This window comes from Cyprinodon tularosa, unplaced genomic scaffold, assembly GCF_016077235.1.
Source record: "Cyprinodon tularosa strain WSP-4 unplaced genomic scaffold, ASM1607723v1 ctg170, whole genome shotgun sequence".
NCBI lineage: Eukaryota > Metazoa > Chordata > Actinopteri > Cyprinodontiformes > Cyprinodontidae > Cyprinodon > Cyprinodon tularosa.
In genome coordinates, this window is record NW_024038532.1 from 631,091 (window position 1) to 646,150 (window position 15,060).

The following is a 15,060-nucleotide window of genomic DNA, read 5'->3' on the forward strand; positions in this document are numbered from 1 at the left end:
TGTGTTTTAATGAGCCATAACTGCAATATGAAACCACAGTTTTAACTTAACTCCTTTACTCAGATAACTCAAAATAGAACTTAATCCAACAACTTCCTTACATTTTCACAATTTTCAGTCCATCTTGCCTGTATTTCGTCAAATGTAATCTTTCTACAGACACCTCAGGGGTTTGATAGAGAACATTAGTGAACAAACAGCATTATAAGAACCAAGTAACAAAAGCAGAACAGGTCATAAAAACAGTTTTGAAAAAATGTTATTCAATTCAGTTTATTTATACAGCGCCATTTAACAACACTTGTCATCTCAAGGAACTTAACAGTGACAATTTAACTAAATCATCCAGTCAAACTGATCCAAAGTTTTCTATCTAAGGAAAACCAGTTGATTGCATCGATTCATTGGCTTGAAGGCAATCCTGCACACCAAACATGGGTATAGCGACAGTGGAGAGGAAAAACTCCCTTTTAACAGGAAGAAACGTCCAGCAGAATGAGGCTCAGTGTGAGCGGCCATCTGAGGTTCAAGGAGACAGAAGCACAGATAAAAAAGGAAGCAGAGATACAAAGGAACCTATCAACCAGGTCCACAGGCGACACCGTCCAGGAAACGCACAGTGAGCCAGCTCCCATGTCAGAGGATGAAGAGAGCACATCCAGAGAAACAGGACTACACTAAAAAAAATAGGCCGAGCTCAAACATCTATAACAATTACATTAGAGTATAATGAAATGGGTGCATGGATTCATTAAATTTTGAAAAATATATATTTCAGGTGTTTAATTATGTAAAGTTCCAAGTTCATAATTTGAAGCTAATGAAAAAAGATAGATAAAAGGACGAAGGACGAGGAGAGCACATCCAGCCAGTCACAGTCAGAGAAACAGGACTACACTAAAAAAAAAATAGGCTGAGCTCAAATATCTATAAACAAGGGTGTTAATGGGAGCATCACATTTAAATTATAAAATATATTATTAAAGAATATTGAACATACACTCATGGAATAGGGCTACTGAAAATCCCATAATCAGGGCCGTATCAAACAAATCCAAGCCCTTTTAAGCCATAAAGGTTAACCTAAATGGGCAGAACAGGCAAGAAGAGCATTAAATTAAGGAACCAATAAAATGTGATGGCAATAAAAACTAAGCTCATTTTAGAGCAAGAGCTTTCCAGAGCAGACAGCAAATTTGTTGCAGAATGTGAAACTGATCTGTTAATACTGAAACTGAATGTTTAAGCCTACATGCAAAATGTTCTAAACTTGTAAAGTCCTTTTATTGGCTCCCCACATCTAAGATAGATTTTAAAATACTTCAGTCAGTCTATGAATTACTGCATGGCTCCAAAATATCTTCCAGACTTCTTCTCAGTGAATCAATCAACCAGACCTCTCAGATATTCTGATTCAAATCTACTCTGCAGAGCTAGAACCAAACGCGGAGAAACAGCCTTTAATTATTATGCTCCATTAATCTGGAATAAAATCACAGAAAAATAGAAAAAAAAAAAAACCTCAGATGGTTTAAACTAAAATTTAAAAACAGTATTTGTTCAGAGCGGCTCTTAACTCAGCAATCCAAACAATATTAGTTACAGTAAGCTTTCAGTCCAACTTTCCTTTCATTCTCTCTACCAATCATTTGATCATATTTAAATTTTTCTGTTTTTATTGTGGCTTCACAGTAGTACAATGGGAAGCACTGCTGCCTTGCAGAGAAAAGCTTGGAGTTTGCATGTTCTCCCAGTGCACGTGTGGATTCTCTCCGGGTACTCCGGCTTCCTCCCACAGTTCAAAAACATGACTGTTAGGTTATTTTGTATCCTCTAAATTCTCCTTAGGGATGGTTTTTTGTCCTGGTTGTCTCTATATTTCCCTGCGATAGATTCTTAAACTTTTTGACAGCTAGAGATAGGCACTTGCAACCCCAGCAGGGATCAGCATGACATGATGGAAGGAAATTTCCCTCGTTTACATTCATTTGAATTGTTTTGCCACTAAAATGTGCTGTTTAGACAGACTTGCCTTGCCTTGCCTTGTTAAAGTCCACATATAGTTACTGTCATTGAAAAATGGTGCTCCTATGCATTTTTATCTGTAAAAAATAGAAAAAACACGCACATTTTCTTCTCCCTCTCTCCAGTTATGTGCTACTTTATGTTTTTCTTTGTCATAACATTCAAATAAAACATTGAAACTTGTATTATGATAAAGCTGTATCAATGCTTTCCTAAATGTTGTATTTATTGTGCGTAATCCTGTGCGTAATCCTGTTGTTTCACTAGAGGGCAGCGTCACTCTGCCTCTTAGAGTCCCTCCAAAATTAAATGGCAAATTTTTGAGCCATCCACTCCTTCACCGGCACAGCTGAACATGTAATACGACTTCATTTTTTTAGATTGAGATCTAAATAATTTGTTTTCCCATTCCCGATTACACCCACACTTTGGTGAGGCCTTTCATCATCATGCTCAGGTTATGGTTAACCCAAACTGCATTGTGAAACTTGCTCTAAACATGGATGGCGTCATGTCCCTGCGGTGGTGCGGTTGCATTGTGAGGCCTGGATGTCCCTCTACCCCCATCCTCTTCAAAGATCTTCCCTCAGAGTGACATCAGCTGAGGGGCTGCTCCAAAAACGTGTCCTCCTCACAACAATGCCAATCAAGAGTGTGCTAAAAAAGACTTAATCAGCCAGACTCAATCTGAACATCCTTGTCTTGTGCGTGGGTTTCTCTTTTATGCTCCTTCTTTGTTTTGTTCAGTGTTTCCATCCCATCGCTCATTTTCTTTCCACTTAAATCAGACAGTTTCTGATAACCAAACAAAGGACACGTAGGAAAGGATCCTTTTCACTACATGCACTGTCCCTCTCGGTTGCATCAGCTCATGTAGACAGAGGCAGAACAATGGTGAGACATTGCCACAAACAGGATGCATGGGCTGCATGCAGGAGGGGTAAACACCATCTTTTGTCATATGTGGGATTGTGTAAGTGTCTGAGAGGCGGATCGCTGCAGTTGTAGGCTCTGTGTGGACCAAGAAAAAAACAAGACACAAAAAGAGGGAACGATGTGTAGGCATTTAGGGATTCTTGACATCAAAGCAGAATCTGATATCATATGAAAAACACGCTGACATCTGCTTGAAAAGGAGTTAAATTCCAGGAAAGAATGTTGCGGATTCTGATTTATTTCCGGACCGCTGTTTGTGTTTTATTTCCATTCAGCGTAGGAGCACTCCTTGCTTTATCAGCTGCATCTCAAAGACAAAACCACAATCCTTATAAAAGTGGCTTTTCTGTTTTTATTCTTTAAATATAAAAAACTTTTATCTGCGCATGAGTAGAGCCACGGGCCCCACCAGCCTGCTTGGGAACCTCTTGGCCTCAAAACTTTAAAACAGAGACAAACTGAGATTTTCTTCCTCCATTTCTGTGGTTCTCTTGCAGCTAAACGACTGTCAAAGCTGTCTCCAAGAAACACAACCCTTAACTTTTCTTCTGACTATGACTGATATCATGCTCATATATAACAGTTCCCAGGGTTTTCGCGGTATGAAAAATGTGTTAAGGTTTAAAATAGGCTTCTATCTGCTGGCTGCCAAACATTTGGAGTGAAATATCCACCAGCAGGTCATACCATCAATCATGTCTTGTCAGTTTTAAACTCACTGCAGGTGCAGAGGCTAAAGGATTTGTCAAAAGTTGGACGCTTGGAATTAATTTTCTTTTTGTATCCATTTAATGGTGGCTAAGGTAATCCTGAGCTATCTGTAGTTATTAATTTAACAAAAGGATGAAAATAGTATAGGAGTTTTATCAATATTTTAGATTTTCTTGTCTGGTTTTCTTTCCATATTAAGTAAATGAGCCCAGTCTGTCTTTGTTTAGCTGTGTTTCTTTCCCAAAGAAAAGGTACCACAAATCTATTGCTGTCAATACCAATAAATTTGCATCCTCGTCTAGTTTTCCTTCCCCAGAGTTCAGCGCTCCTATGTTTGGCTGTCACATTGCTGGTTGGAGCCATCAATTCAGTTTTTGCTACTAGTGACTCCCAGTGACTTTGTGAACTCTTCTCATTTTCTTTCCTTAAAAAGTAGACATAGCCATGAACGTCTGTGTCATACTATTTCTTTTCTGTGGCCATGGCAACTGCTGCCATTGTCATTAACTTTGCATTGCTTCTTTAACAGATTTGTCTGTTTCTTTGTGTCTCTTTCTTAATATAAAATAATTATATGTGTTTCCCTGAATAATTAGCAAAGCTTTTACTGCTATAAAAACTGTATATTGTCTTTATGTCTTTTTCTGTATAAGTACCCCTGGCAGAACAGATGCCAGATTGATTACTGGCATTTATTTGGTGTACTCTCCTTGTTTTTCTTCCAGTAGAAAGTACTTCTGGCCTTGCAGCTCTGATTATAATGATGTGTTTAAGACTTCTGACCCAAAATGCAGAGAACCACTCAGAGCAAGGCAAAAGATTAAACAGGTTTATTGAGGTAAGGGTAGAGGGGGTTGGATCTGGAACTCAGAGGGCTGGTGAACAGGAACTAGAAAGTCTGGAGAGGATATCACAAAGATTAGTTCAGGGACCGTGGGAATCTTGGATGCCACAAGGTTAATGCTAGTAAGGGACTCACATCTGGGGGGGGTTCTTCTCTCGCTTTGAAATCCAGTCAGTGTGGGTTGATCCAGAGAAGAGGCGATTCGTTGGAAAGTGGACAGGTAGACATTCTTTGGACCCGGAGGAGCAATAGAGCAGACTGCCACTTGGAATTCAGGGAGAACTTGAACGAGATGTGTGGAGGTTAATCACCTACTCAGTGTGAGATTCAAACAATCCTTCCAGGGAAAGAAGGCCAAAAATCCAGCTTGCAGGATGACTTCCGAAGACTGGCAAACACTCTCAACGTGAGGTAGTGACAGTCCACTGCTTAAACACTCCTCCAGATAATGGTCCAATGAGCTGCAGGTGTGCAGGGAGGCCCAATCAGGACGGGGCACCACCTGGTGGAGGAGAAAAGGAAACACAAAAACAACCAACAAAAAACTGGATTCCTGACACTGATCTCTCTCTCTCATTAGGTGTGTTTCCATTAACCATCAAATTGCACAAATTGTCATTGAGAAAATACATTTGCTAAACAGAAACAATAAAAACAAAACGGTTTTATCGTAAAAAAACATTTTACGATAAAAAGTTTCTTGCTTCAATGAGGTGTTTTTTCAGTCATATCAAACTTCTTATATTCTACATATATTTTAACAAACTTTCAAAAAAAATTGTCTAGCACCTAATCTAGCGACTTTTCTCTCTGTTTGCATTCTCAAATTGATTAAAACATTGATATATATTTTTGTCCACATTTATAATGGAGACTCAGCAGTTTTCTCATCCCTCAGCTGGTTCAATCAGATGTCTTGAGGACATACTGTGTAAGTACTTCGTTACTTTAGACTATCTATAATTTATTGGAGTAATTATTTTTAGACAACGTTTTACTTCCACTCCTTACATTTTTTGCAATTAACTAACTGACTCATTATCATAATGGCCTGTTGGTATTTAAAAAAAAATCAAAACCATCAAAATAATTAGTTTCATCCAGACAATTCATCTCTTTGTGGTTGGACTCGGTGCTGCCCCAACTTGTTGTTCACCACAAACCAAAATAAATATTTTCTCAAGATGATGCACAGTTAAATTTGACACTGTTACCATTAATAATAATTAATAAAACTAAGAAAATTAAGCAGAAGGAAGTTATCATCCAGAATTGTAAAAAAATGTTTTCCCGCACTACTTTCAGTTTTATACTTTAAGAGATTTTAAAAGTGATGCTTTTACACTTTTAATTACTTAAAGCTTAAAGGAATAGTACACCCAAAACATGATTAGCCTTCATTTTCTACTCACCCCCATGCTGAACAACACTCTGGAGTACTTTTTGATATCTCAAATGCATCTGGAGATCTGGGAGGCTTCTGTAATCCAAGTGTCCTGAGTGGGTGACATCCAGAATTTACTCGAAACAAAGTCATTTAGAATGTTTTTAGAGCATAAACAGTAGTGTATAGGATTTCCTAAAAGCGCGTTCACGAGCCTACGGAAACCGCAGCAGACCAAACCAGACGAAAGTGCGCATTCAGCGTCTGCTCTGCCGATAATGCAAGCGTAGAAGAAGAAATGTGCTGTTTACCTGTGCAAAGAAAGAAACAACGAAAGAAAAATGTCTGAGGACTTCAGTGTTGAGGAAGAGCATGAGTTCTTTGCCGAGCTGAATGCGCACTTTCATCTGGTTTGGTCTGCCGCGGTTTCCGTAGCGTCGTGAACGCGCTTTGAGGAAATCCTATACACTACTGTTTATGCTCTAAAAACATTCTAAATGACTTTGTTTCGAGTAAATTATGGATGCTACCCACTCAGGACACTTGGAATACATTGGACGAGCAGTATGGAGGAATATTGACACATCTTTTGTGGACTTTTATGGACCTTTCTGCCTCGGGCGCCATAGACCTCCATTATTTGAATGTCAGCAGACAGCAAGAAGCCTCCCAGATCTCCAGATGCATTTGAGATATCAAAAAAGTACTCCAGAGTGTTGTTCAGCATGGGGGTGAGTAGAAAATGAAGGCTAATCATGTTTTGGGTGTACTATTCCTTTAAGTTGATACTCTGACTTCATAAAAGCGTTTTTAAACAGTAGAATTTAGCCAGAAGTAGAACTTCTTGATGAATCGTGAGCCTTGTTCTTCTGCAGGTTTCTTCTTGCAGGCTTGGCTGCTCTCTACTGCCGCCTAATGGTTGTCCTGAAAGAAGAAGCTAATCAATAAGATTTATTGCAATCAGCTAGAAACCTGAGGCAACATTTTCTAATTGCCAGTGAATATATGGTTATGTTGACTTTTGTTTAATGAAGTTTAATGTTAAGCCTAAACTAAATTAGTCTCTTGGACACTATGCCTGTTTTCGAGAAATATGCTTGAAAATAACATGCCCAAAATAAATTGAATATATCTCAAGAACTACAGAGTTTATTTTAATTGTTTTGGTATCAAAATATAGGCAAGACCCCAGAGAATATGTTACAGGTCTAAAAACCATCTTGGGGCGAGTGCTGAGGACCCAAATCTGGGTCCTCATGTTATGAAAAGGTTAATCTCTTCTTGCTTTGTTTGCATCGCTTTGTTTGTATGTTTGTGGTCCTGAACTTGATCCATTTGTGATCCTGGCTAAGCAGCTGTGCCGCATCATCCCATCAATGACAAATCAAAAATGCAAATAGCAGATTTTGAAGTTGGCCTTAAACAGGATCTGCTGAAATATACAGCAGGAGGTTTAAGTTTCTTTCAAAAGCGTGCAGCAATTGGGAAAAAATCTCATGATTTAAATTTCTAAGTGCATTATTGAATAATATGATAAAAGTGTAAATATATCATCAGATGATAACAAATAGGAGTCTGATTAGACGTCTGTTGATTCAAAATAGGTTAGATGAATATATTTCATATGTGGAAAGTACAACATTAGCAGTTTGTACGGTGGGAGGTGGGGGGTTTGGTCGGTGCTGCAGGAGAAGTGTTCTATCTCTCTCTGCCATCTTGTTCATGGTATTTTGAACCACCTTGTCAGAGTTTGCGTTTTTTTTTTGTTTCGTTTTTTTTCGCCCTCCCCTTGCAGCACTCATGCAAAAGAGAGGGTCCTTTATGCCGTCTGCTCGCAAAATTATCTCCTCATCAAATTTTATTTGAGCTAAGCAAATTTTGTTTATCCAGCGAGTGAGGGGAGACTCGCTCCCATGGCGCACTCCAGCAAATCATAAAGACATCAGTCTGAATTAACTGTTTTAGTGCTGCCCCTTCCAATGAACACTGTGTGCTCCTTTCAGCCAGGGTCCAGTATAGGCTCTGTATTTGTGTGACCAGCCGGGAGAAGTTTTTTTTATTTTTTATTAAAGCACCACAAAATCGGTCAAGGGACCCACTGTACTATGTCCAATCCCCATGAGGCTAATGTAAAGTTTATATCATATTTATATGTTTACACCTGCTTCACCCGTCAGTTTTTATAGGCCTTTGACAATATTTACGTTTTTTCAGCGTAAATGTTTCCCTGGGCTTTGGAAAAGGTAAGAGATGCAACTCAGCATGCCAACATTTACATGGGGACCGCCACATTCTGTGCAAGATATAAATGTGTCACAGTCAGTATTTGGTAGACTTTTCACAGGGAGACTCAAATGGCTCGTGTCATTTCATAAGAAGGAGGGTAATGTCTGAGCTGTTTTCTTATTGGCTGATCTTGATGCGCCAATGTCATCTGTGGAGCTCCAAAGAAGATAAAACACAGACATTGGAGAGTGGGGCCTAAACTGTATCTCAGTTTAAGACTGACCTCACAGTATCACAGCCTGACATGTGCTCCCTGCAGCGGCGGATTTAGGAAATTTGGGGCCTTAGGCAAAAAAGGCATGGGACCCTGTGAATTGAGAAGACATAAAACAGACCCATTTAACAGATAAATGTTAATAGAATAGACATCCATTTTTGTTCTAGATTCTAGGTTTTGTCCCTCTCTTCTTGTCCCTTTTCTTGTTGTTATCCTCTCTATGTTTTGTACTCAGCTGACTTTTCATGCTGTCTCAAAAGGAACGAAAGATTTTTTTCAAGCACTAAGCTCACTTAGCTGATCTGCTTCTCTGTACTCCATTTTTCATTTGGATGAAATAATAGCTGCATGAATCATGACAGCAGACAAGATAGAGGAGAGCAGGAGGCGAGGTTACCAATCTACTTGCTCTGGAGAGCAGAGTTCGCTGCTTTTAGATGTTGTCTCCAAAGTCTCCAGTAGCAGAAAAAAGTCGGTAGATTTAGTGCTTGGCGCTTTTTGGAAATAAAAATGCTAGAGGGGTCTGAAAAGTGGCTAAATATAGCAACAAGGGCATTAAGTTGGCAACAATGTTCTTTGCATCGTTTGTTTTCAAATGGTTTGCTGCTGTCTGTTTGGACTTTTCTGAACATGTGCAGCAAATGGACTGATCCAATATGGTGGATACTGAAGGGGGGTGCTGAGAAACACTTAATATTATAAGCGTTCTGATGGCATTTTAGCGAAAGGATTTTTATTAAAAACATAATGTGCACAAATAAGGAATAGTTGTATTAACCATACATTTAAACCGAGTTTTATGGGGCCGCCAGGAACTTGGGGCCCTAGGCAACTGCCTAAGGCCCCGTCCACACGAAGTCAAAACAAACACGAAACGCTAATATTTTCCAGAATGTTTGTCGAAAGACGGAGACGTAAAATAAATGTGATCGTCCACACGAATACATGAAAACGCTGCAAAATGTATGCCAGGCCTGTAAGTGGCGCTGTCGTGCCAAAGCAAAAATAGGCGACGAAATGTTGGGCATGCGCACAAATATATTTATAAATGGTTGCCCTGCGGGTCCATTTTCGTGGTTCAGTCAAATTCAGGTGCTGAACTATGTCGTCGATATTGCTCTGTTCTTCCTGGAGATATTCCCGAAGAAGAAGATTCTGTTGTAAGCCCGACAGCAGGGTGAGTAGCATGAGCAGCAACCATTCAACACAGTACGTCGCCATTGTTGTTGTGATACTGTGTCGCGCATGCGTGTTTAGAGGCGACGCTATGACGCATGCGTGTAAAAAAAAAAATGTGGTTAGAGCTTAAAGATGGAAACGCGAAAACGGCGTTTCAAAATCTTCCCACTCTGAAGGCTGAATAAAAAAAAGATCGTTTACAGACCCCCGAAACGCCGGCTTCGTGTGGATGAGAGGCTGGTTTAGTGAAAAATTTGTGCGTTTAGGCCAAGGTTTGACTTCGTGTGGACGGGGCCTAATATTGCCTAATGGTAAATCCCCCCCACCCCCTGCTCCTTGGGTTCCAGCAACACTTACAAACAGACCAGACATGGCAGCTCTGATGGTAGCACTTCATTTCTGAGTTGAGAAACAGGCATAACCTCTAAAATGGGAAGAGCAGACACCAACATTTCTTCTTCAGGGTTTTTGTAAAATCTGGCTTATGAAACAACATCATGGCTGCCAGAAATGTTATTAATCATCTGAGTTATGAGAGTGGTGATGAATATAATCCTGGTAGACGGCTAGGTTAATTTTGAGCTTGGATAAAACACCAGCAAAAGACACAGCTTCCCAAATTTGACTGACTGCGGAAATTTTAGTCCGGATCTCAAACTAGTGCTTCTCAAACCTGTGCTTCTCCAATCCTTTTTTAGACTCTGCAACCTTGGTCGTCTCAAATAGTTCCACTGCACACAAAGGAATTTCTCTTTAGCCCATGGTAGACACATCAGACTGTGACTTTGATTTGGGAGCACTTTGACACAATATATTTGACATTTATAGCCCATGTCCTCAATATTTCTGTGTGACTCCTATAGCTCTGCCTCTTGCCTTTGACTTTCTGTCACATTTTGAGGTGCGGTTTGTGTGGGGTTGGGATTGGTACTGTGGATGTCGCAGTTTGGGTGGTTGTCCTTCCTGGGGGTGGGCCTGGGTTTGTATTTGGGGCTGGTCCTGAGTTACACGCTTTCTTTGATCCCTATGGTGGTGTGCAGTCCCCCCCCCCTTACCCGGAAGGATACCCCTGTGGGGTCCCCAATGTGGTGTAGTTCCTCCCTGGACTTTGGCTCCCAGGGTTTTCATCCGGGTCCACCTTGGCCGTTATCGGTCACCAGCGGAGCCCATGGGCTCGATGCCTCGGCCCTGTGGGACTCTGGCACTATGGCCTCTGAGGTGTCAGAAAGCCTTTGACTGACAGTTGGTCATCCAGAACATACATGGTACACGAGTTAATGGTAAGCGTATGTCAGAGTCTTCCTCACACTACTTCCCGTGTCTGCAAGGCCCAATCAGGAGGATGCTTACAGAGGAGGTTTGTCCATTCCCAACCTGTCAAAAAACATTTTCCTTCAAACGGGGAGAAAATCCGTCCAAGGGCTTTCAAGAACGCAGCCATACTCAAGCGTGGCCCCTGGATAGAAAATCATTGGCTTACACTAAGCACGATCCTGAGCACGTGGGAGGAGCTGGCCTGCCCGGAGAGTGATTTTCTCGTCTTGAAGCGGCAGTTTCTCACGCACGTATAAGTTTGTTATGCGGCGGTAGATAAACCATGCACAGAAGTAGTTCAAAATACATGCGAGTATGTTTATTTTGCTTGTTGGCGTTTAAAAATAAATGTGACGCAATACTTAAAGTGCTTTTCCACATAATCATCTTGTGTTGTTCAACAAGTGGCATCTAACCAATATATATTTTTGTTTGTGATTGTGGCATTAGCTCTGCAGCTTCAAACGACAGAATCAACAGTATCTGGATGCAGAAAAAATGCCTTTCTTACGACACAGCTTCTGTGACTGTCACCCTGAGAAGGAGAGCAACATCACTGAGAGCTGGAACAGTATGACATTTGTTCTGTCTGTATCCTCCGCACTGTTTATGTATGTTTATCAAGATGGTGACAGTGACATAAAAAAGAAAAAAAAATAGTTTAGCTACAGCAACAATGAAACTTCTCTTCTTGGGAAGAGTTCCCTTTCTTTTTTTGGTGGGGCAAGTTTCTTCTTGCACACAGGAACACCAGCAGACAAAGCCATGACAATAAACCAGAGGGGATCCAAACACCCCTCATGGCTGATCAGCATCTGGTTCTGGATTCACATCTTCTTCCTGTCTAAACTGGGTTTTCCTTTTAAATTGAACAACATTCGCATTTTAAGCCCTTTTCCACCAATGCAGGTGAACAACCATCTGCTTCCGCCTCATTTAATAACCTTCCAGCGTGTTCCCTGACAGTTCAAACAGAGGCAGGTGACCTTCAGCTGATTTTCTGCCCCTCTAGACCAGCTGCGTCCACCAGAGTGGATGTAGATGTGAAGAAATCATAGTTGACTTGCTAAAGAACCACAATTCATCAAGTTCAATCAAACTAATACATCACAGCACTTTAATTGAGGAGATCAAATATAAAACCCCTGAATGACCCCAGAATACGTTCTTATGAGCCGTCTGTTACCTCTTCCGGTGCGCTAATCCCTCTGAAGCCCTCAAAAGGAGCTCATGCGACCCGGAGTGGAGATGAGCCAGAAGGTATTTGGACTGACGGCACCAACACAGCTGCCCTGCTGAGTTTGAGGTTAATACCGAGGCTCTCTTTAGTGGCTCTTTTACACATTTCACAACCCCGCAAAGGAGGAAAATCCTCCAAGTTGCCTTGCGGTTGTCTTTTAGAAGCCAAGCTCTTTGGCGAACATTGTGTCCGTCAGAGATCCCGAGGCAGCGACTGGTGCTTGTGAAGCTGCTTCATTAAAGTTAGGACCACACAAGACTGTTTTGCTGTATTTCCATAAACATTTGAAATAAAAGGAAACATCTATCAAACGTGGGAGATTAAAGCTTGATTTTTACACAAACAGAGGCTCAGAGCTGCTTAACCGGCGTCCTCGCAGAGAAAAAGGGCCTTTTGTTTTTGACTGTTGTTGGAATTAGGAGCTGACATTTGTTGGACATACATGCTTCTCTAAAGCATTCATTACCCTTCACATTTCTCACATTTCAGTGAATTACAATCATAAACAATAAGTAATACGTTGGGATTTATGAGGCAGACCAACACAAAGTATTGCCTGTGAGGATCTCTGATGTTTGTGAGAGAAGATTAATGAACAAACATCATGACAGGGTTACACTCAGCAGACAGGTCGGGGGGGGATATAAACAGGGTTAGGTTATAAAACAATATCTCAGGCTTTGAATGTCTCAAACATCTCCCTTTAATGCATTAACTGAACAAAGGGAGGGGCTGGACCTGCGACAGACCTATCAAGACATAATCGTAAAAAATTAAACCGTGTGTTGGTGTAAGAAAGGCACTAAACAGAGATGCAGCCAAGAGTTCAATCATTAATCATGAGGAACCTAAAGGTGCACACACACTAAACGTGAGTGTGGTGAGTGGAGTCAGTGATTTACATATATTATCCCTGTAAGGCACGTTCAGGGGTGGATCAAAGGTCTGCAAAAAAGAGGACAGATTTCAAGTAAAATAAATGGCAAAAAATGGGAGAAAAGAATGAAAGGAAATGGTTTTATGTCTGGTGCACTTCAAAAATCTAAGGTTTTCCGTCAATTTATTTCATGTTAATTCAATTTCAATTCAGTTTATTTATGACAAGCCAATTCACCACACATTTCATCTCAAGGCAGTTTACAGACACATTATAATCAGATCTCACAGTCAGATTGGTCAAGATTTTTATCTACAGAAAACCAGCTGATTGCATCAAACCAAAATACTCACTGCAAAAAATATAAATCTCAATAAGTTATTTTTTCTTAAAATAAGTGTGTTTTTCCTTGATTTGAGGAGATAAGTAAGACACTTTGCCAATGGAACAAGACAATTTCCTTTTAAAATAAGAAAAAAATATTTTATCGTCTTATTTCAAGTAAATATTATCTAACTATCTTATTTTAAGAGTGAAAATACTCATTCCATTGGCAAATCATCTTATTTACCTGCTCAAATTAAGGCTAAATATACTTAATTTAAGCCATTTTTTACTTATTTCTGGATTGTTTTTGCAGTGCTGAAGCTTGATTAGCAGCTTGATAACACTGGAAAAATTAAAAATCTAGATAAGTCATTTTTTCTTAGAATAAGTGCATTTGTTTTTGGATTAAGGATGTAAAATATACATTTTGCCAATGGAACAAGACAATTTACACTTAAAATAAGAAAACACAGTTGCATTGTCTTATTTCAAGTGTGTATTATCTAATTATCTTATTTTAAGAATAAAAATACTCATTCCATCTCATTTACCTACTCAAATTAAGGGTAAATACACTTAATTTAAGAATTTTGTACTTATTTATAGATTGTTTTTCCAGTGAAGTTTTAGGTGTTTTTAAGTTAGAACTGTACAATAGGGATGTCGGAAGGCTCAGAACATAGGACCCAGAATTCGAGACAGACAGTGATAAATTCAAATGCAAACGAAGAACAACGATGAGCATGAAAGTCACCAACCTGCAAAGGTTCAGTCTGTGCCTACAAGGAGTGTAGTCCGGAGGTGTGGAACTCTGGTACAAGAGACCCAGGAGAGAAGAGGAGCAGCATCCTTCAGCAGCCAGAGAACGCAGAGCAACAGAAAGATCCAAGCCATGGTCAGAAGACAGGTCAAAGGTTAACATCCAGGTAACAGCCCTGAAACAGACCACAATGGGGCGACAAACACTCAGAAGTCCGTGGGCTGAAACAGGTCAGGAACAGGCAGAACTACACACAGGGAACACTAAAGTTAATCTTGTTAGAAGCTCGAATAATCTGTCACCAAAGGCTGGGACCCGGAGGCTTAAATAGCAGCTGGAACAGGTGGAAATGATGAGAGATAATGGCCGCAGGGTGGTGCAAAGCAGAGGAAAGCAAGAAAGAGTAAAACCCAGCTAAAGGTGCCAATATTATGACAATGGTTTCTCGTGATTTTGCGAACTCACAAATATTGCGAGAATTAAGCTTGCAAAGTTAATAATAAGTGGCTAGGCCCATTGAAATGCTGTTGGTGGAAAACTAACTGTAAACATTTAGGTGGCAGCATTGTGTGTCATGAACTGAGGACAGATGGACCCAATATGCAAGGAGAGACAGTCAATTGGAAAGTTCGAAAAGTTTATTAAAATAAAACAGAAACTGAAGTGGAGCTGAGGCTCGCGGTCGCTGCAGGAGGGGGGCGGGGCACCGCCCAATCTCACACACTCTCTGTGGGAGAAACACAGGTAAGTGACCACGATCATCTGACTGATGTTCTTAGTGAGTCACTTACCTGGTTTAGCAGTTCAGTTCATGCCCCCAAGTTCTGCGGTTCCAGAGGACATGCTGGAAGCTGATCCTGGTCAGGGATCCACAGGCAGGAACAGACAGGGACAGGATCCAGACTTCCAGGCATCCACAGGCTTCCAGGAGGGTTCAGAGTCTGACTGGGACCAGAAGCA